The sequence below is a fragment of the Cyprinus carpio genome, chromosome A5 (genome assembly GCF_018340385.1).
Source record: "Cyprinus carpio isolate SPL01 chromosome A5, ASM1834038v1, whole genome shotgun sequence".
Lineage (NCBI taxonomy): Eukaryota > Metazoa > Chordata > Actinopteri > Cypriniformes > Cyprinidae > Cyprinus > Cyprinus carpio.
Genome location: NC_056576.1, coordinates 11,972,965 through 11,995,818, shown reverse-complemented (window position 1 = coordinate 11,995,818; position 22,854 = coordinate 11,972,965). Strand labels below are relative to the sequence as shown.

The window sequence follows — 22,854 nt, the reverse complement described above, 5'->3', positions numbered from 1 at the left end:
CATAATGCCACCTAAATGTTCACACAAAGAAAGAAGGCATAACTTTTATTCTCGCTGTAGTATTGTTGTGGCCACCCCCCGCCATGTTGTGGAGACGCTGTGTGTTTCACTGTGAAAGGGAAAACTACTTTGTTTGGCCTTCCAAAAGAGGACAATATCCGCTTCGTCATGCCTACAGCTGATCCATGCTGGTGGACGCTGAGGAAATACATCAACTTCGCACTTTAGACAAGGACAGTCTGGCGCTTCTGACTCACTGTAAGTTTTTTTTTTTTTTTTTTTTTATAAAGAATTTGCCACTGATAATTCAAACGTGAGTTTTTGAGCCGTGTTCAGTAGTGCTGCTTGTTTGTCGTTTCTCTGATCACAAATGCAGACATGGTTTTATGTTTACGCGGCACAGAACGCAATGCGTAAAAAACACAGTACAAGTCATTATAATCGGTAATTATGTCCCCCACTGGATGCAAATGCCTTATTTGTAATGGGTTTTTATCTCTCGTGCAGGAGATGGCATCACAGTATGGTAAGGGAAGTAACATTTCCCGTCACATGCTTGAGGTATTCGGCCAATCACAACGCACTGGATAGCTGGCCAATCAGAGCACAACCGCACTTTTCAGAGTGATGAGCATTGTAAAAATCAACGCATTTTAGAAAGGCGGGGGCATAGAGGATCAAGAATAATGTACATTGAGTGGAAAATAATGTGTTTTTTGAACCTTAAACTGCATAAACACATTGCATTATACCAAATACACAACATAATGTTCTTTTTAGCAACGTCAAATATTTCTTTAAATATTTATCCTGGTAAATATTATTATAAACAAACTTACCGTAATCCTAACCTACGTTAAGGTTAAAAAAGGTGCCTTAACCAAGGGTAAGCATAGTCTGCGTGAAACACCTACTGTATCCGTGTGTTGGTGGAGAAATGTTCAAAACAATTTATGAATTAACAAAAAACATCAGTGAAATACCTGTGTAACTGTGTTGTGATTCGAGTGGCACCTGGATTTTGAAAAATGCAAACAATCTCTAAAACAATCATCAGATCACTCTCATTAAAACAGCACTTATCATAAACACATAAATGAGAAAAAAAGGACAAGAGGCTCTGCATCAGTGTTCACATGAGCCACTTTGTTATTGACATCCATACATGATGGTTATGTTATAGGAGCACAACATGGTCACATACGGGAAAGGAGAGCCAGGTGAGCTACAGGTATCGTACAGTATATACAGGTCAGAAATATTTGGAGGATCAAAGCAGATAGAGGGAGAGAGAGAACACTGCACAAACATACATCACCCTCCAAACTAAAACGTCCTCTCTATCACTGGTGTTTACCTTCTAACTATCTGCAAGGAAAAGTAAAACAGTCTGATTCCAGTTTCGCAAGCAACTGGAGTGGCACCAACCACTTGTGAGGAACCACTCTTGAATCCCACTAGCAGAAGCATTGGTTCAGAAAGGCACTGGACAGCTATTTCTCTCACAACCTCTCTCTCTCTCTCTCTCTCTCTCTGATATTTACTAGGTGGACTTTAGTGGAAAGCAAAGCGTATTTGGAAGACCAACAGACAAACCTGAAGTGACCAAGATTGACCTAAAAGCAGCAGCACTACAATCTAGATTGCGCAGCTTTTTGTGAGAGCATTTTCTTCTCATAACATAACATTCCATAACAGTATAATGCACATTTGAATGGTTTTTTCGTTATTAACTGTTAGCTTGAAAGCTGTTAATAATGTCATTTCCTTTTTGGAGAAGATGAGAATGCAACATATTTACAATTACAAATACACAAAATAATGAGTAAATGCATTTTGATAAATAGAAAATAATATAAATCATAAAACTGTTTTTAAACAAAAACATACTTTGACAATCATCCATTGATGTCTCAATAAAGCAATTTGTAAAAATCAAATCAAAATATGATTTTATATATTACTTTAAACAAAAGCATATCAGGTGTCATACCAAGGGCCCAAGATTATTTTAAATAAAATTGTTGCTCATACTCAAGTCCTGAAATAACAATATATAATACATAATACACATTCCCTTCCATAAAGGCCTCACCTTATTAAATTTAGCACATCAAATGGTTATAACTTAATGCACAATAAGAAATCATTTTACCATCCTTGTCTAAATTTCTTTTTTTGTGTGTGTCCTCTGCCAAAAGCAGAGAAAAGTGTTTGTGGATAATATTTGAGCATTAAAGTGCCTGGAGGAATACCTTCACAAGCTGGAGGTAATCATCTCATGAATTGAATTTATTTGAAGGGGAAAGGATTCGCCACCAAACCCCATTAAACTCATTTTTTTGCTCACCATCTATTCAACAACTTGCATAAAACCCTATAAATCAATTCCATTCTATCTATACATCCATCCGTTCATTAACAGACACATCTATCTTAATAAATATAGTCCAAACAGACTCAAAAGCTCCTTGAACCAAATCAAAACAACCAAAAATCTAAAGTAGACAAACATTAGACATTTCTTCCCTTTCAATATCTATTGCAAATTGTGCAAATGATGATATAGGAAGGAATATAGCACATTTGAGGTTTAAGATGGAGCTTATTTAAACTCTTTAAATAAGTTAAGTATCAGCAAAAGCAAAACATTTGTGATGCACTCCATCACATGCAGGCAATCTTGCAGGCTGTAAATTGTCCATTGAAATTGGTGAAAAAAAAGCTTGAAATGAAGGGACAGAGATTGAGGTATTAGCATTAGCGTATCAATTTACCTGTCAAAGCAGCACAAGTTGGAGAAAAAAATGCCTCTGGACAGACTGATTTCCCTTGTACTGTAAGGTTGGGAAAATATTTTGTCTTTTTCAACATGTTAATGAGCTTTAATTCCTGTAGACTTAAAAACCAAGGCATCCCTTTTCAGTGATGTACTATTCAGCTTCATACAGTTAATTGCACAAACAGTGTGAGAAATTATATTTATGAATGACCTCCAGTTTACGCACGACCTCTGAAGGGGACATGCACCACACTGTCAGTCACAACACATGAGTTGGTTAACATCTAGATTAGATAAAATCATACAGTATTTAATAAAGACAAGGCATATGTGCCAGTAGTGTCATCTAACAACTTCACTTGGTTTTTTAGTTATTTTTAAAAGGCTATTGACATTTATGTTACAAGTTGCAAAACCTGATGGTCCATTGCAAACAATTTTACTACTTATTAACTATGTCTACACTTCTAATCACTGGTTGGCTCAATGCTGTTCACTGAAATAAAGAGGGTGCTTTCACAACAGCAAAAAAGTGTGATGGTTGTGTGTGTGCACTGGTGTATGTGGTGTTTACATACACATGCAAGCACATAATGAATCCCTCAGACTCATCCCTTGTGCAGCAGATTTTATATTCAGAAAAGCAGTGACCTTCCTCTTTGTCCCCAAACTCATCTCACACCTGTCTCTATCGAAGTCTACGAGTTTCAGTGTTCTTGACTGTCCGCAATCAGAGTGACGTATATGAAGGGAACAAGACCCTGGCTGTCGCCCAGAGCACACAGCAGCCAATCAGAGTCTGCCCTGCTGAGCACCGCGCAGCACGTCACCTTTATGGAAACAACTGAGCTGCCCTGGCTCTGTGGCTATATGATGGCATAGCGCCCTTCACTTCACTGAAAGAGACAAAAAAAGAAAGAAATAAAAAGAACATTTTAGTTGAAAGTATTAATCAGGTATGGTAGTAATATCTTTTCATTTGCAAAGTAATTACAATTAACTAGTCATTCTAATTTATCTAAACATTACCATGGGGCTTGTCTCTGTGTTGGGGGATTCTGTGGTGTGTGCTTGTTCAGTAGGGCCAAGGTGGGATTCTTGGCTTTGAGACGTGAAAGAATGTTGCTCCACTCTTTTTCCCACTCCAACAGACTGAGCCACCAGATCCAACATGGAACGGTCAAGACTCAACCAACCAGACGGCAATCTGAGATGACACTGTAGGTAGAAAATTAGATAATTAAAAATGCATCTGGTGCTGCTAGCAGCTGGCAATGTGTAAAACCAACTCATTCTGAACATTAAGCAATTGAAGTTTGGGGGGAAAATTATGAAACTTGTTAAAGTGGAAGAAAATGAAACTGAATTATGGACCATTTTCATTTATAGCAATATTTGTGATATGGAGAATGGAGAAATGGACATCACACTGATAACGATACAAAGGAACCACATCATTGGAATCCAATAGCCAATCAGAACCCATCTTACCTTATAAAAGCTTGAGAATTCAAAATGGTAGACAACATAACTGGAGCATGCACTTATAATAATCAGAGCGTTATCATCCATTGGTGTGGTGTAGTTAAATATAGTAGTTATTGTTCTTGGTGTGAAAGGCTGTAAAATGTTTGCCAACTCACCTTTGTTTTCTGACTAGTTTCTGCTCACTCTTCTCCACCTTGCTTGCATTTCCAGCTCCAAACAGCCGACCCCAGCGGAGCACCTGTGTCGACCCATCCTCCCCTGCTTCTGGCTGGGCCTGAACCCCTTCAAAGGCATCCTGGCAGTCTGGCTGCTTTTCCTTACTCTTCTTCAGCTCAGTGAGGACTGATTCTGGTGGACTTCCCATCCACGATGGCTTCCCCTTTGTGACTTTGGTGGGTTCTGACAATGCTGATTGGTGGAGGACACCATTGCCAATGCTATTAATATTGCTACTGCTGGTCAGACAATGTTCTCACCTGTTCATCCATCTGCTGAATGGCCTCGGCCCCCTCAACCACACCTTCTCTAGGAGGTGGATGGCTTTTTCCGTGGCTCTCAACACCACCTTTCCTCCTCTTCTCCAACTTCACAAATTTTGAGCCCTCAGCGGAGTTGTCGATGTAAACCTGTGAACTTTGCATCAGCTGGTACCACCAGCCAGCTTGTCGGTTTCTCTGTTTGGCCCCATCTCTTTCTCTCCTTTTCTCCTTCTCACAGTCTTCTCCAACTCCCTTCATCCTGCCAGCACACCACCCACCACCATCTATCTGTCCTGGGTCACTCTTCCTCAAGCACTCTTTGCCAACTCCAGCCTCCTTATCCCGTGATTCTGCTCCCGCACTCCTTCCGCCCATCACATTTCATTTTTAATCTCACTCCCTCTGTCCTAAGCCGGCTGGCTTCTTTCTCTCAACAAGAACCTTTCTCTCTGAGGGCAGCATTCCCACTTCCTGTGCTCCAGACCTCCAGTGTTCCACAGCCTCGCATGAGCTGAAAGGTGGAGCAATCTGATTGGTGGAGGCCTTGGCGAGCAGAGCACAGCTGTTCCTTGCGTCTCAGGTGTTCTTCCCCTTTCTGTAGCTGGTGTGGCTCAAATAGCAAATCAAGGTCAAAGGGCAACAGTGATAGCGGATTGAGAAGAAGCAGTAACTCTTCAAACAGTGGCTGGCAGGCCCCTTGAGACAGGGGTAGGAAACCCCATGGGTGGTAGTGGGCTGCTACGATGTCTGAGGAACCATGCCAGAACAAAAAATGCTATTAGAATTATGCTGGCAATAGAGTATGAGAAACATAAAAATCTTGGCTCTGCTTCACCATTTCTCTGATTACAGCCAACTGCTCTTGGACAAGACGCTAAAAATAAATGTTGCAGCATGAATGTAAGAGCAGAAAGCATGGTCCTACCTTCATGTGTATAAATGTGATTGAACCAGAATTCCAGAGATCGCAAGCTGAAAAAAAAGGGTGGTGGTTCATTATTTATTTTTTTCCATTATATTTGAGGTCAAGAAGATTAATATTTTTGAAAGAAGTCTGTTATGCTCACCAAGGCTTCATTAAAAATAGCTCTTTTCTATTTCAATATATTTTAAAATATAATTTATTATTTATGTGAATAACAGCTACACTAAATTTTCAGCAGCCATTACTCCAGTCATCAATGTCAAATGGTCTTTCAGAAAGCATTCTAATATGCTGATATGGAGCTCAAGTTAAATTTTTTTGTTTGTTTTTTTATAATCACATTTGAAAACGGTTGTGAAAACGGATATGAAAATGTTGTATTTGTAATTAATGCAAATGTGTTTATTGAAAAGAAGGGGGAAAAAAAAAAAAAAAAATGTGTTTGGCTTCCCCCATGCATGCAGTACTACTGCAAAACTACCTAGGAGTTGAGGACCCCCTGTTGAAGACCCCTGGAAATTTGTTTTTAAAGTGAAATACTACAAGTGCAACAACAAGGACCCTGGAAGTGATTACTGTACTCTGTATTGATCTCAAGAAGAAGAGTGACCACAGCGCAGAGTGAGACAGACAGATGAGAGAGGTGAGAGAGAGATCACTATGCTGCAGAATGAATAATTGAAACTAATGATCAAAGTGATGTGCCTCTGTCTCTAATTTTAATAGGGAGTGGAAAAGAGTTTGCACAGGAGCTGAGATGACTACGTCAAGGCCCATCAAAGCATTACTGGAGCCTTTGATGACTTCTAAAGACTTCTCGAAACACACTGCAGGGTTTTAGACAGCAACATTTGAGGTTTTTTTTTTTTTTTTAAACCTGGCTTGTTATAGTGCTAATAAAAACACACGCCATCGATCTGTTCTAAAACCTAGTGAGCTGCCTACCAAGAAGACACCATTTTATGACACCAATGCTGTTCCAAAAGGTAGAAAACTGGCTAAATGTATTAAAAGTTAATATCTAAAGCAATACCTGCATGTATCTTTCAGATAAAGCAATTTCAAATATGCAAAGCAAATACAAATGCATTTATATTATGTTTTTTTTTCCCCCATCAAATATTAAGAGTTGGCTTTGTTGATTAGACTATCAAATCTGAGAAGGAGCAATCTAATCTAGTTAACAAAAAAAATTAACCTCATACATAGAATTTATTTATTAATTTTTTTTTTTTTTTTATGGTTTTTTGTCACATGCCATTGGCTAAAATTCGTGATCCAATACTGAATGTAAAGCTTTCTTCTCTTCAACATTGTTATCAAATAAGTTTACTGCAGTACTGCAATGCATTTGATGGTCAAATATATATTTTGTTTTCATTTCAGAAACTCCTAGAAGATTAAGAAGCACAATCCATTCCATCAACCAACTCAAGACAGATACCTTCTATCTGAACATTTCACTCGGCCTGTGTTGTCTATCTCTCGGGGGACTGCTAAAATAAACGTAAGTTCTCAAACAGTGCTCTAAGACCTTTGAAAAAGTAGACAGGTTCATAAATTACATTTAAAAAAGCATCAAATAACACAGACCCTCCATTTTAAAGTTATTGTTCGCATTTTGCTTCTATAATATGAGGCATTTCCCACTTTTGACCAATTGAAAAGTCATATTCACCCTAGATGGGAATCCCAACAAATTGCACAATAAGGAATGTCAAATTTAGAAATCAATTTTGATTTCATGTTGATTGCTTTAACAAGCAACAAAAAATTTTGAAAAGTACCAAAAATGTGCTTTCATAAGCAATAATGAAGAGGAGCCTGATTAGAAACAGTGAAAGGAAGAACAGGGAGAGATGAAAAGAGAGAGAAAAATGAAAGAAGCTTAACTTTAGCAGGCCGAAGATGAAGGCATTGAGTCTCATACTGTGATTGGTCTCGCTCAGTAAATACTGACTGACTTTAGAAAACCGGACTGTGTAAAAACCCGTGTAGAGGGACTAGGGCAGAAAGGATGAGCAATAAATCATTTCCTTCAGTTTCATTAATATAATAATCACCTTCATCACTCCTCTCATAACGAGTTGTGTGGAGGGCCTCCACCACACTCCAGGGCTGGTTTTTGCGTTGTCCGATGATCAGGTCCAGAACATTACCGCTTTCAGTCCATCATGCAGTATCTCACGAATGGCAGGACAGAGGTACTTTAGAATAAGGTGACCCACATTCGGACTTACAGAGCTATTGCCCAATTTGGCCTGTAGTGAGAGAGAGCGAAAGGGTACTGTCAACATTTTTACTGCCTTTAGTGAGATACGTAAAATCAAGTATACAGAGTTTTAAAATCTGTTATTTCAAATGTAATGTACCTTTACTCCTGCATCCCGACTGGTGCCAAAATGAGCCACTATCAGATCAACTGCTGTGTTTATGGCCTTCACCAAACCTTGTACGTAAGGACATTTTACAGAGGAGACAAAATAGAAAATATTCCATTATTTTATTTATCTAATCAAAATAAACTCTAACTAATAGTAGGTACACACAAACACACGCTCTGTCATGTGCTAATGCAGTTTAGAGGGTCTGATGGAATTGTCAGTATTTGAGCAGAAAACAAAGAGGGCCTTGTTTGATTGACATGAGGACCCAGTGGAAACAACATGAAGAGACAGATTTCTTCTGCATTCTAGTCACTAGGGCACACTATAATATTCACTGCAGTTTATTGCAGTGCATTAAAACTATAATTCATTTAAGAGCTAAAGGGCTCACCGCAATAATAAGGTTCATATTAACCACATCAAGCTTTAAAGATGAGCTTGCTGAGGTTATTATACTGCTATGACTATATGAAGATTATAGGTAAATCTGGAAATTGTTTATACTGCAAAACAAGTCAGAGAGGCAAAAGTTATAGCTTAAAATAATGGTTGACCCAAAAAATGTATCATTTATTTACCCTTCATGTTGTTCTAAATCTGTATGACTATATTTCTTCTGTGAAATGCAGAAAACAGTTTTTGAGAATCTTCACACTGCTCTTGCCCATACAACAAAAGCATATGGTGACAAGGTACTGGCCTCCAAAGGCCAAAAAAAGGCAGCATTTCTTTGCCATCAGAACACTAACCTTTGTGGTCTCAGTTTGGTCTTCTTTGAAGTTTCACTATATGCCTGTTGTATGGGCAAGCATTCAGGTTTTTTTTATTTTTTATTATTATTATTCCTTTTAGTTTCTAATGCAGCTACTTAACCTTGTCCTTATCTAAATATGATGTCACTTTCCCATGCAAGACTAATTTAGTAATATGTGTTGTGAAGAACAATAAATGTTGTCTAAAATGTAAGAAAAGAAAATGTTATTTATTTGTCCATCCACTCTGATAAGATGTCCTGTATTCATATGTAAACTGGTGTCTTGAACCACATTCATCCACAGAGGAGCAGAGCCGAAGCACAACCAAAACAATAGTTTTCCCGCAAGATGCTTGTAGGGTTTTTTTTTTTTACTTTAGATGTTACATGATAATATTTAACAACTCAAACCCACTTGTAAGTGTCTTTCAATAAACGTGTGTCCAATAAATGTAAATATAAATATCTAGGAGGTGAGGTTAACTTAAAGGGCAGGTCTAATGCTATTTCATGCATTCTGAGTTATTTACACTTGGATTCTTGTGCTAAACATGGCCAAAGTTCCAAAAAAAGATTTGGATGTATGAACGAGTATTTCTGTGCCAAAATACACTCCTTACGGTTTTGAATAAGTTTCAGAAAGTATTTTTCAAGCATGGCTCTGTCATGATGTCATGAAGGTGAAGGGAGGAATTCCTTGTATGGGCAACTTTCTGTGTTTTGTTAGTGCTCGCGAACTCTTCTATAATTATAAATCTGTTAAAGATAAAGACTCTTTGGAGATATGAAGTATGCAATACTACTCTATGGGGACTCAAGACTGACATGAGATTGGCAGAAAATGTGTTTCATGTCCCCTTTTAGAAACTGATATGATATTGAACGCATGCTGTGCCACTTTTAGCATTTACTACACCCAGAAAAAAATAAAATAAACCACACCTCTCTTCTGCAGCAGATCTATAGAAGATGGATTCTTCAGTATTAGCATCAGGAGATGATAAGCAGAATTCCTCTGGGGGGCGCTCTGTCTGAGAGAAATAATCAGGCAGGAGGTCACTGTAGCACTGCGGCGGTTGCCTCACTGACTGACCTATAAACAAAAAAACAACATCAGTCAGATAAATGCAGTGAACCTACACCAAAATATGTGACCCCTGGACCAACAAAACCAGTCTTAAGTCACTGAGGTATATTTTAGCAATAGCCAAAAAAAAAAAAACTGTATGGGTCAAAAGGATATTAAGGAAAGATAATGTTCCATGAAGATATTTTGTAAATTTCCTAACTGTAAATATATTAAAACTTAATTTTGCTTATCTAATATGCATTGCTAAGAACTTTAATTTTGACAACTTTGAAGGTTATTTTCTCAATATTTTGATTTTTTTGCACCCTCAGATTCCAGATTTGCAAATAGTCAGCTTTCAGATGATGTATAAATCTCAGTTTCCAGAAATTCACCCCTGATGAGTGGTTTTGTGGTCCAGGGTCACATATTAGACACTGTGACACTATGGTACAAAAAACAAGATGGTGATGACACAATCACATGTGTCTGTTGGGACACACTTAATGTGGTCAATAGAAACATTTAACACTCCATTTACTAACATAACAAAAATGATATCACACCTCCCACCGCTTTAATGTACCTCTTTCCCCTCAACCCATGTTGGGGGCTTTAGGTTTTATATTTTGGTTCCGGCCCATTAACGTATGCCGACGCTGAGAGGTTGTTTGGTTGGGGAGGGAAATCAAACACATTGCGTCGCATGACTCGAAGTTACAGGTCTCTGGCGGTTCCAAAGGCACAAGAGAAAGAATGAGGGCCGTTTTTACCACGCTCCCACACCCAGAGGGTCTCTTGCGCCTTGTAATCTCTCCATTTGAGTGCCTGTGGGGAAAAGGTGGTGCACTGGGGGGGGGCAAAATGAAAGGAAAAAGGGGATGGTGGCAAAGAACGGATGGAATACGAAAAGGAAAAAAGAAGTATGGTGAATGGATGGTAAGATGAATGAGCCTATATACACAGGGAAAAGTAGCAAAAGGAATGAAACAGTCAGAAGGGTAAGATAATATTGTGGGATTGTCCAAAGTGATTGCGGAATGGAAAAAATAGGCAGAAAGGGGGTAATAGGAGGATAGAAAAGAGAAATTGTTAGCAGTATTTAAAGGAAAGAATAGTCAAGGTGTAAGTATGGAAGCTAAGGGGTTTGTTCAAATAGGCAGCCAATATATGATTGTTTGACCTAATCTCAACTCAAATCATTAAAAAAAAGAGCAAAACCACGTTAGTGTTTTTTTTTTGTAAGCAGAAAAAATTATTAGAAAGTCATAAACAACACACGGGCAGTGTTCTAGAACTGTGAATTCACTCATTTTTGCTCCAAACCTACCATTAGGTCTGTTGCTGTGTCACACACACCGGTAACCAAACCTTCACTGGCTCTTGTCCTGTGGCACTGGTTCCAACTGTCCAAGAGGGACTGAGACCTGAGCTGGGAGCCGTCGGCAAATTGCCACGGTGGAAACAGTGATTTCTAGTGGGCAATGCAGGCATCAGGCAGACTCTGTCGCTTTCATCAGCGTAGGTGGAGGCGGCGGTGTAGGAGGTAAGGGAGCAAGTTTTAGGAGTCTCGGTACAGATGGCCATTTCAGTTGGGGTATGCCTGAGGCACGAAGACCCTGCAGAGATGGGGGACAAGAGAGGGAACGTTGGCGGTCTCGGACCACCAGGGGTCGGGAGTGCATGTCGAGCAGGTTTCCAGAAGAGGTGGGTGTGCACCTTGGAGGCGAACTGGGGAATAGCTGGCCCCAGTGGGGATGGCCGCACTGTTGTAGGTGCATTGGATGGTGCCGTGAGGTGGCCTACGATCTTCTTAAAAAAAAAAAAAGTAATCTTCACCTCCCTCAGGCGCTGTAGCCCCCTCGAGCCTGCATTTGGGCTGATGTATCCGTCCAGAAGAGGAAGGAGAGGCTTAACGCCTGGGGTTTCCCCAAACTGGTGTGGAAAGTGAAAAGGCTGAATGGGTAATGAGGTCGGACGTTGATCTTTTGCTATAGCGAATTACAACTGGAGAGGAGTCTGTGGAGCTAGACAGGCCACCTAGAGGGAGAAAGACAAGAGACATCGATGAGCAAGGAGGGTTTGGTGCCAAATAAGACAGATGAAGATTAAAAAACAATTATTAGAAAGTTAAAAGTTTACTCAGAGTCTGTGGCAGAGTATCATTCAAATGCAGTAGTGTAGGCATTAACAATTATCTAAAGCTTCATAAATCATTACGTGGACATGATACATATCTAATTATCATTGTAGCACAAATTATTTGATTGGAAATTTAAACAGAAAGGCTATGGCAATAACACCGCAATACAAAGGGTATTATTATGAAACAGTGAAACAAAACCATACATAAAACTAAATTCATAAAAAACTTTGTGAAAAGCATTACCTTTAAACACTGCTCCAAAATCTTAATGACCAAACAGAGGTAGCCAACATAAACAACCGAGACATTACGACCAAAACAGCCTTTTTAAGAAGCTCCTCTGTGTACAGCTCTGTGTGTGTGTTTGCGTGCTCTGATAGGCACACAGTGTTGTGTGAAACCGTCACTCGGCTATTGCGCAAAACTGTTTGCCTCACATGCCTGAGAATCGTCAATATGTCAGTATTGCTCTTAGTAACACTGCAGTAACCCAGCCACAGCCCAGCAGGGGCAGCACAGCACTAAGCACAGAGAGAACTAACAGGCGTTCCAAGCAACAAAAGCTAATCTTTATGTTTATGAATCTCTGAAAATTTATTTTGCTTTGTCAAACATAAAAGCAAAACCCAAAGATTGAAACAACCTAGTAGGGGTATTAAACTTTATCATGTAACTCTACAGTCATGAATGACCACCACACATAATGCAGCTGGAAGTAGACAGATGTATTATTACTAATCTCATCGGATTTTGAGATTACCTGGCAGACATTAAAAAAACATAGACATAAATAAAATTTTAACCTAAAAATTCTGTCATATTTTAATTTAACCTTATGTTGTTTAAAACTCACATAACATTTATTCCCTCCACAAAACATGAAAGGAAAATAGTTGGAGATATTGTATTGTACTGCCGTTATTGTATTGTATTCCATAAAAGAAAGTCATATGGATTTGGAATGACATGTGTAAGTAAAGGATGACTGAATTTATTTTTTGGGTCTAAAGCTTGCAGTATCCAGTAAAGTTTTTTTTGTTTGTTTGTTTGTTTGTTTTTGACTTGGACCAAAATGACGACCTAAAACATCCTTGCAACACTCTAGCAACCACACAGTAACCGCAGATCAATGTGCTGAAAACACTCTTTAACAACAGCCTAGCAACTGCCCCAAGAGAAAAGAGTGGTGCCTTTTAGCAGATGCTAATCAAATTAGCTTGGAAAGTGACAATCAAAGGGCAATCACTGAGAATACACATCATTTAACTAGCTAAGTTTGAAATGCTAGAGAAATAAAATTATGAAACTGTAATTGTCACAACCCAACCAACACATAGTCAAGAATGCAATCAGGCTTCTGGGTGCCAGGCTGCACAATAAATATAATTCAAACACAAAAACAAGTCAATCCACAAAATAAACCAGCTCTTACAATTAACCACATTTTAACCATCCTGCTTTTTAGAAGATACTGTGGAAAAAAAACTTCTCCCCTAAAACCTTCTGCTTTGGTTCGAGGCCTGGTTTTCCTGCCCCCCGCGGTGAATTCTCGCAGTGGTGTACTCTCGAGATCTATGCGGGGAGGACATATCACAGCTCCCTTGTGACTCTGGCATCGAGTGCAAAGTGGCAGCAAACTGTGGGCTCTGACCCTGTGGAAGGTCTTCCAGGATGGGCGAGAACTCTCCAGATGAGTGAGAGTTCATGGATGTGGCCTCCATTCCACCCCCTCTGTGATGGTGATCCTCCGCTTTTCTCCTCTTATTCCTCGCTATTTTCCGCAAAAGAAGTGACACGTGGTGGAGGTGGTGGGCTAGGGGCTGCACTCTCACTGAGTCGAACAGGGCAGCTGAGCATGCGCTCCAAGGACCCAAGGCGAGGAGATGTTGACTTGTCTAGTTTCCGATCGTAGCTGTACGAGAACGAGGTCGACTGCTCCCCGAAGCACCAACTGAACTGCAGGCTGTTGTAGGTGGGGAGATGTTGATATACACCTGCCCCTCAATTACATTCTTCACGGGTGGATTCAAATCCCACATGAATCCTTTTCTTCATTCTGGCAAAAGAAAAAGCAAAGAATGTAAAGGATGTAACAAGCTAGAAGAAAAATAAGACAGTACAGTGTACATATTGCTAAGGAGTATAGAATGAGTGATGGCACAAAATGCTAAATACAAGCTAACACCATATGAAGCAAATAATATAACACCTCTGCATCTTCCTCTTCTTCATCCTCTTTCATTTGTTGGAATAGGTAGTACTCTGTTGGCTGAATGGGACTTCCTTTGCTGTGCTCATCTGAACAGCTTGTGACCGATGATCCCACTGGACTGGGAGAGGACTGGGAAGAAATGTCACATGTCACCAGCTTGTAGTAATTCTGCGTTGCTACAACCAAGCGAGCTTGGCTTTGAAGACATGAGGTGAGTTCACTGGCAGAGGTTTTCAGCAGAGGACAGTGCCTCGCTTCCAAGAAGGTTGTGGTAGGAGTTACAGTTGGCATCTAGTTCCATAGTGGCACCTTGTGGCTGAGATACAGAAGAAGAGTTTGCATGTTCTTGAGTGGCCGAAGGATGCTGAGGTGTTTTTGATTGGGGAGGTGTGTAAGTCCAGGTAGAAAGCTCCACGTCCACTGTTACATTCTGTTCCACACATTCCAACGAGCTCAGACACAGATGAGGCACAGGATTGCTCGGCAGAACTGTTGATATTGAGTGACTGTTTGGCTGGGACAACATTGTTCATCTTGTTGTAAATCGTGCTGAAGTTAACCAGCACTCCATCTGAGGCTATTGCAGGAGGAATCACTGCCATAGCCCTGGTGACTCTCAGAAAATGATTCATGAAAAGGTTCAGGGTATGGCTGAGAAAGGGGCCGCAACAGGAGCAATGTGGTGCTGCAAGACTGGAACACTCTGAGCTTCCTCTGCCACCCTGCATGGACTGGTCTTCATAATCATCATCCTCACCCCATTCTTGCTCACCACAGTCCATTGAAAGGGTGGAACCACTACTTCCGTAGCGCCGGTGGCTATCTAATCTCAACAAGTTCAGTCCCTCCATGTGAGTAGACAAATCAAAAGTCCCACCTATTGTGTGGTCTCTGTGCTCTGCTTCCCCACTAGGCCCATGTGTGGAACTCCACTGTTTTTCTGTAGAGCCATGCAAAGAAAAGGTTCAACGGTGAACTCAAGGTCATGCAGGTGGAAAGGCGGCAAGTCTTCATTTGCAAGTGCTGCATTTGAGATTTCATGCGAATTTCCATGCAGGTGAAAAGAGGAGTCTTCCAAATCTCCATTCAGATTGTCTTCATCCTCATCATCTTCATCTTCAGTGTTGAGCAGAAAAGGGGTTACGTCTCGAGTTCAGCCGTTCATGTGTCTTCATCTGCAGGCCTTGACCTTGATCTTCAGAATTGCTTGAGGTGAAAGAGGAAGTGTCACTTGCCATACTCCCTTCTCTCCCACCTCTCCCTTGTTTCTGCCCTCCTCTAATTCCTCCATCCCCAAAAGTATCACTAGAGCTAAGGCTGCTGCTCGATGTCTGTATGAGGCTGCTGTACACCAACGCCTCCCGCTGAAGAATATCTCTCTCAGGTAGGGAGGTAGTCCGGCTCAATCCCAGATTCTCCGGGCAGCTGAAAGGATTACTGTTTCTTTTCAATGGACTACCACAGCATTGTCGTGAGCTTGAAACCTGGCAGTGAACTAGTGGAATGTGGTGGACAATAAGAGTCTCCCTGGCTAGCTTAGGTGGACTGTCCATCTTCTCCTAGTGTTTGAGGATGAAAGAATGTTTGGATATTTGCAGAATGTGGTTTTCTGAAGACTTTAGTTCACACAGCCAATGCCGATCCGTGGTTTTGGAAAGTGTGGAACGTTAAAGAAAAGGTTAAAGAGGATCTCTTGGCCGAAGGTTAACATCTGGAAAAAAGAGAGAAGACAGGACTCAGTTTTAAATTATCTTCACATAAAATATAAAGATATTCAGTGTTCATAAATGGAAATGGGCATTTTAGGTGAGGCATCTCATTGTGTAGACATCATTTTCAACAAAGATGTCACATAACAAAAACGCTTGATCTACATGGACAAATCATGAGTGCCAAAAATACACAAAAAGAAACTTAAAGACAACTAAATCCAGTTCACAGGCTCCTTAATCTGCTCACAGTCTATAGATGATAATGTATTCAGAATGTAGACAATCTATGAATAAACTGGTACACACAGGTAAATACATAATTTACAATTTCAATTGATATTTAATATAAAGGAAATACATTTAAACCAATATAAAAATACTCAAATTTACAGGAGTCCATGAAGGAAACTAAGAGTGGATTATGAGAGCAGACTAATGATTACATATATACTGGCCTAGTGATTAATTAAACAATATTTTGGAAGCATGTTCTTCTATGATTTTTATTTTGATACATTTTTTAATATCGTCCATTTGACACTGGCCACTGTCAAGGCAATCACCTAAAACTACAAGAAAAAGAGAATAAAATGGTGTGGGCGGCGTCAGATGTTTGCTAACAGTATACTGCTGCAAAGGTATTTCATAACTTCTTGGAGTAAAAGTAAATTCTTTTTACCCCTTAAAAATATATATATATATATATATATATTGTAAATAATTTATTGTATTAATTTATTGCCTCTATTGTAAAACTGAGGTGATCATTTAGATATAACAACATATTGCAATGGAGATGGTGAGGTCTTTATAAAACTAAAATATCTCACTTTTAGTGCTAATAGTGATTTATTTTTTATATTTTTGACATTTTTGCTTCTTTTAACTATGGGGACAGAACAAATAAGACAGGAAATGATAGTGAAATTCAGGAAATGATGCAAGATGAACTCCATGTCACCTGCACAAGAACTGTGGCACATATGTGCTAACCACTAAGCCACAGCTCTGACCATGGCTCTTATTTTGATCAAACTGATTTTCAGCATATTTTTGCTGGTGTACCAATGGTGGCGACTTCACTAGAGATCCAGAGAGGAAGGGAGGGGTGAGCGGTGGACGTTTAACTTATTTTAGACGGGCGGAAATCTTGAAGGAGGAAATGGCCTGTGGGTCAGTGACCTGTTTCTTTGGGGCTCAGAGTGGGCAGACAGTTACAGCAAAAAGAAATAGGACTTGCAAAGCTCGACAATGACCTAAAATAGTCCTCTGTGAAATAGTAGAGCCTATTACATCATCTGAAAGTCGCTGTATGTGTGTGTGCCAGAGTGTTGATAACAGTGTTGTCCCATTGTAGGGCCACAGTCACAAAACAAAAATCAATGGGATAATATAAAACAGTGCCATTACATAGTAGAAAAAAAAAGATTATATTTCTAGTTGCATAAACATGGACACTCAAATCAACTTTACTTTCATGTTCTACCAAACTAACCTTGAAAGTTATGCACTAAAACAATTATCGTAACATATAGTAACGCAACTATTTTTCCTGCGGTTGTTCTTGTAAGTACTGTACATTTAATATATTGCCAATAATTGTAAGCAATAATAAACATTCTGTGCATTTTACCTTAACAGAGAGGAGCCATACAACAGCAATTGATCCTCTGCAAACATCCACACCTGTCAATGAGAACCCTCACTGAACTGTCGGTGTCCTTCTGCAGTTTGGCCAGATTAAACTCCATTACATAACATTCAGTTGTTCCTGCCAGTCTGTGTGTGTGTATAAGAAAATATATTCTGAACCACATTACTTTAAATTATTTTCTCTTTCAAATTGGTTGTAATCCAGTCTGCAAATTATTTTCAGAAGGACTTTTTTGTGGAATGTTACTCTATCAGCTAATTCTAAAAAAAAAAAAAAAAAAAATAAAAAAAAAAAAAGCCTACATGCAATGTGTTTTAAAGTTGGCATGAAATGAAAATTCTCTTATGTACATAAATTAATGTACTTACTAAATGCTTGTCATTTATTTTATTGTGAACGATTAATTCAAGTATATGTTTCTTTTTTTATTGAAAGGTCATGACTCGATCTTCTAAAAAAAAATGACAAACTTTTGATTGGTGAGGTAAGATGGACTTTTATTTAGTCTGCTTAAACTCTGTCCCCGTCACAATTGACTAAAAGCTCGCATTCAACCAATCTGACACCATCCAATCAGCAACAGATGCATAGAACCAAGTCCCACCATTCATTTTTCTTTAATAATTCATTTTTACTCGAATATACATCAAAATATGAAAAGAAAACAACTGCTGCTACTTTCTGTTCCACCAGGACTTTAAGAAGATTCACAAAGAAAAGGATTTATGTTCTTAGGGTCTCAGCAAACTACACTGATGGAAAAACTGTTCCTCACAGGATCCTGATGAGTTCCACTTCTAACTTGACATTGCAGGAGAAACACTGAAATAAATCTTAGAGCTTTAAATTAGTTCACAGTCTGAGGCATCTATTCCAGTAATTCATGAGTCATTTCAGCCTGACTTCATCGAATCAGTCACACACTACTGAGACATACACTGTAAAAAATAAATAGTTGAGAAAACTTAAAAAAGTAAGGCAACTTGATGCAGTAAGACTTGAGTTTTCTCAACAATAGATTTTTAGTTCTGCTCAATAAAGATACTTTGTTGAGCCAATGTAAATTTGTTTGTTCATGAAATGTTTATTTTCTAATTTTACTAATAGAAAATTTCTTGTCACAGCAGCTGAAACAACAATTACTGTCGTTGAGGTAATTCATTTTTTTCTGTTTTCTGGAACAAAAAAAATAAAAATAAAATAATGTAATTTAAAATTACAAATGACAAACATGAAAGGCTAAGTTAGTCTAATAAGCAGACAACATTGTATTTGTTTTGTAAGAAAACTTACAAGACTAAGATATCCAGGAAATGAACATAAGTGATTGAACATACTCTAGGCCTCAAAACCAGAACACACAAACCTCAAGAACAGTGACAAACCAACAAATGTTAAAAAGATGAGCATCACAGTACAAACAAATAACTAACAATAATGATGATAAAACAGTAAGCGAAGTCAGTAACTGCATAATTAATTAATGCTGCAATGCATGCTGGGAACTCACAAAGCCTTAACATTTCAACAATATGAAATTCTTTGTTCAGACAACTATGTTTGACTAGTTGGGGCAACATTTGGGGTAATTTTGTTAGTCTGACAAGGATTGTATAACTACAGGCCATGAAAGCTAGGCGTTTAGCTACAAGATCAGACAGACAGCTGCACACAGAAGGCAACAACATGGCTTCTCACCGATGCACAAACACAGAGAGAGGTTTGAGTAAAGAACATTAAAAACAGGCTTTGTTTGTGCTGTTTATTAAGCAACTGTGCAGTAAATTTGGAATAGAATCAGATTGGGTTTTCTACTATCATTTTAGATGATTAAATGTTATTATGCAAATTTAAACTAAATTATTTAACGCGCTCTTTTTTTTTTTTTTACAGTAGAAGAAGAGACTGACTAACTGAACACAGCCTAGAAAATTCTTCGAATTACAGGCTTGTATTGACCTAAAATATTGTAATTTAAAGTCTTTAAAGATAGATGTTACATTCAAACAGCAATTTTGGCAACTTGAAGTAAGATAACAATAGCCTGGAACCAAGTTTACAGTCATAAAATGATGAGTAAACTGTCTTTGAATAGACTTCTAGAGAAAAAAAGGGTTTACCTGGTTTCAAAAAATGTGTGTCTTCCCAGTGACTCATGTGTTTAAATGGACACTGTCAAGAGCATTCAAAATGTTTGTTTATCAGACTGTGCATTCAAACTATATTTATAGAAGAAAGTTGCAGACAATGCTGATAGCGGCGGATTCTTATTAGTGCCACTTTTGACTGTTTCATCTGTGATACAATATGTGTTACATTCAGTAATAAAGATATAATAACATTTTATATAAATTCAATTGGATTTGGTATATAATATGATAACGTGATGGTAACACATTTTTTTTTTTTTTTTTATTATTAAAGATAAACCTTGGACTTGCTTACACAACAAGTTAAAAGTCTATTAACCAATTCTCCAATAATAACTTTTATGGTAATGACACCTAATAAAACTACTCAAATCAAAAGCTTAAATGTATTTTAATCTATTCTTCGAATCTACAGTATTTTCCTAGGGGACAGAAATGTTACCCATATTAAAGAATCACTGTCAGTAAATGACATACAGTATATCAAACATACGTGTACACTAACATGCGTTTATGCGGTTTATGTTTTTTTTTTTTCCTTTATATATATTATATATATATATATATATATATATATAGATATTTAAAAAAAAAACAAAAAAACAAAAAAAAAAAATATATATATATAATATATATATATATATATATGTGTATGTGTGTGTGTGTGTGTGTGTGTGTGTGTGTGGTGTGTGTGTGTGTGTGTGTGTGTGTATCGGAGAATTTTTAGCATTCATATTATGATCTACAAGTCCGGGTGTTTTCAGGTGATGAAGTGACTGGTGTTTATTAACCGCTGGTGTTGTGATCGATATGCGCAAACACAGGCCTCATGCGCCCATCTGACACAACAGCAGCACGCCCTATAGCTGTGGGCCTATTTAGTGATTTATCACGTGTATATTATTTTATTTTATTTATTTATGTATTTATTTTATACATAAAATGAACCATCATTATGAAAGCCAAATCGAAACATAAATAAATCATGTAAAATCGGCATTCAAAAACCAAAAACAAAACCTACAGCCTGTCCGTGACCGCTTGTTCTTTACACTAACGTGCCTCTTATGGGCCCTGATTGCGGGAATTAATTATTTTAAAAGCTGAGAAAACCACCTTCAAGAACGTAAAAACCCACTATAATATTAACGCTGATGCGAGCGTAAAAACGGGCGTATGTGAGCGGAGATAACGTTACACGCGCACACGTCTACAACGTTTGTTTTAATCATTTTTATAATTTTTTATAATAACAACATGAATAACTGTCGAGTTAGTTCATTGTTAATAATAAACAAATCACCATCTCCGTTAAATCTGAATCAGCAGCAGTGATGTAATATTTGCCAGCGGGCAGTCCCCGTTAGCTTCCACCACACCGTGTTTTACCAAATTCCCATTTAAATTATAAAACCAAAGCCATATTATACTCACGCTGACGATAAATGTCATCTCCTAGATTCCCAGATGTATCGATTCAAATCACGCTGAACGATGCCCACGTTTGGTTTGATTTTGCGGTGAAGATACTGAGCGCAACAGCGGCGCAGGGCTGGAGAGAGCGCGCGCGACGCCAGGATAAAGCGAACCCTCCCTGACGCTCAGACTAACTCTGCGTCCTCTTACAATGCTGACTTTTGGGCATCTTTACGGTGATACACGGTCATAAGTCACGTCTTTTGGGTCCAGATGATCGGTTTTGCATACTGCGGTTTGACAGCGCGAGGGTGGGTGCGGTGTTTTACACTGCTGGTTCCCTGCAGGCAGCTCTTTGTTCAGCCTACTCTTTAGTCATTAATAGAGATGCATTTCTCATTGTTTAGTCGAAGAATGCCTGCCTTTACTCTCAGACTCGGAGTTAAATAGTTGGCAGGTCTCATGAATGGTCTAAGGGCCCATCTGTCTGGGGGCCCACCTAATTTTAGTTGGATAGGATAAAGAAAACAGGGAATACAGTTGTTTCAAAAGAGTATCTGGATATTTACGGCATGCATTGTAAATGTCATTGCAAAGGGATAAACAATATTTAAAATTGGCATCTGCTTGCTAAGTTGGCAAATGATGTTAGACCTTTTCTCAGAACAAAATTCACATGACTCTTAACCAACTGTTCCCGAAATCATTTTTAGAGGATATAAATCAGTAACAACAGATGTACAGTTGTACAATTTGTCTAATTATATTTGTTCAATATCTAAAAATGTATAAATATTTATACACACACACACACACACACATACCACACACACACATACACACACTATATATATATATATATATATATATATATATATATATATATATATATATATATATATATATATGCATATATTTGATAAAATATAAGATTTTTTTTATTTATTATTTAAACAAAGCATTTTATTGTTTTTATATATTTTTAAATCCAATTTGGTTTGATATTTGTGACCTGATGGATTGGTGCTGCAAGTGTGACCTGATGGTTTCAAATACTTTTGGGGGCCTGTCTCTTTAGTCTAGCTTTAAGTAGTGATATTTCAAATTAATTCAAATTAAAAATGTTTAGAAACAAGCATACAGTACAATAAATAAAACAAACATTCAATTCAAAAGAAATGAAAGGATAGTTCACCCAAAAAATTATATTCTGTCATTATTTATTTACTTACCATCATGTTGATACATCCACATGACTGACTTTTTTCTGTGGAAGTTATGTCTTTAGAAGACTTACAGTAAATATAGTAAAGGGGTCACATTTTTATAATCCTTCTATGGTGCTTTATCATTTTTTTCAATGGCAGATTAATGACTTTAATTTCAGGGTGAACTTTTAACAGCCATGTGTAACTGAAAAGACTTGATCAAATGTATAGTTTTATACAATATAAAAAAAAGTGTATAAAAGTAGTTTATTTGTACAAAATGTTTTTGCTTTTACAGGATTTGCATAGTACAATTAGAGTATGAATATGATACATATTAGTATACTGAGTAAAAGCTAAATTAAAATTTTTTTTTTTTTTTTTTTACTGCACTGAAAATACACTTGTATGTTCCCAAACCATAAGAACTCCTTGTGCTAACATTGATCTTTAATTCAAAGTCTTATGCAAG

The 22,854-nt window shown here is 38.1% G+C and overlaps 1 pseudogene; it reads right to left on the bottom strand.

The window, feature by feature from the left end:
* Positions 1–3,352: 3,352 nt before the first annotated feature.
* Positions 3,353–21,322, bottom strand: LOC109083029 (annotated as a pseudogene).
* Positions 21,323–22,854: the final 1,532 nt, after the last annotated feature.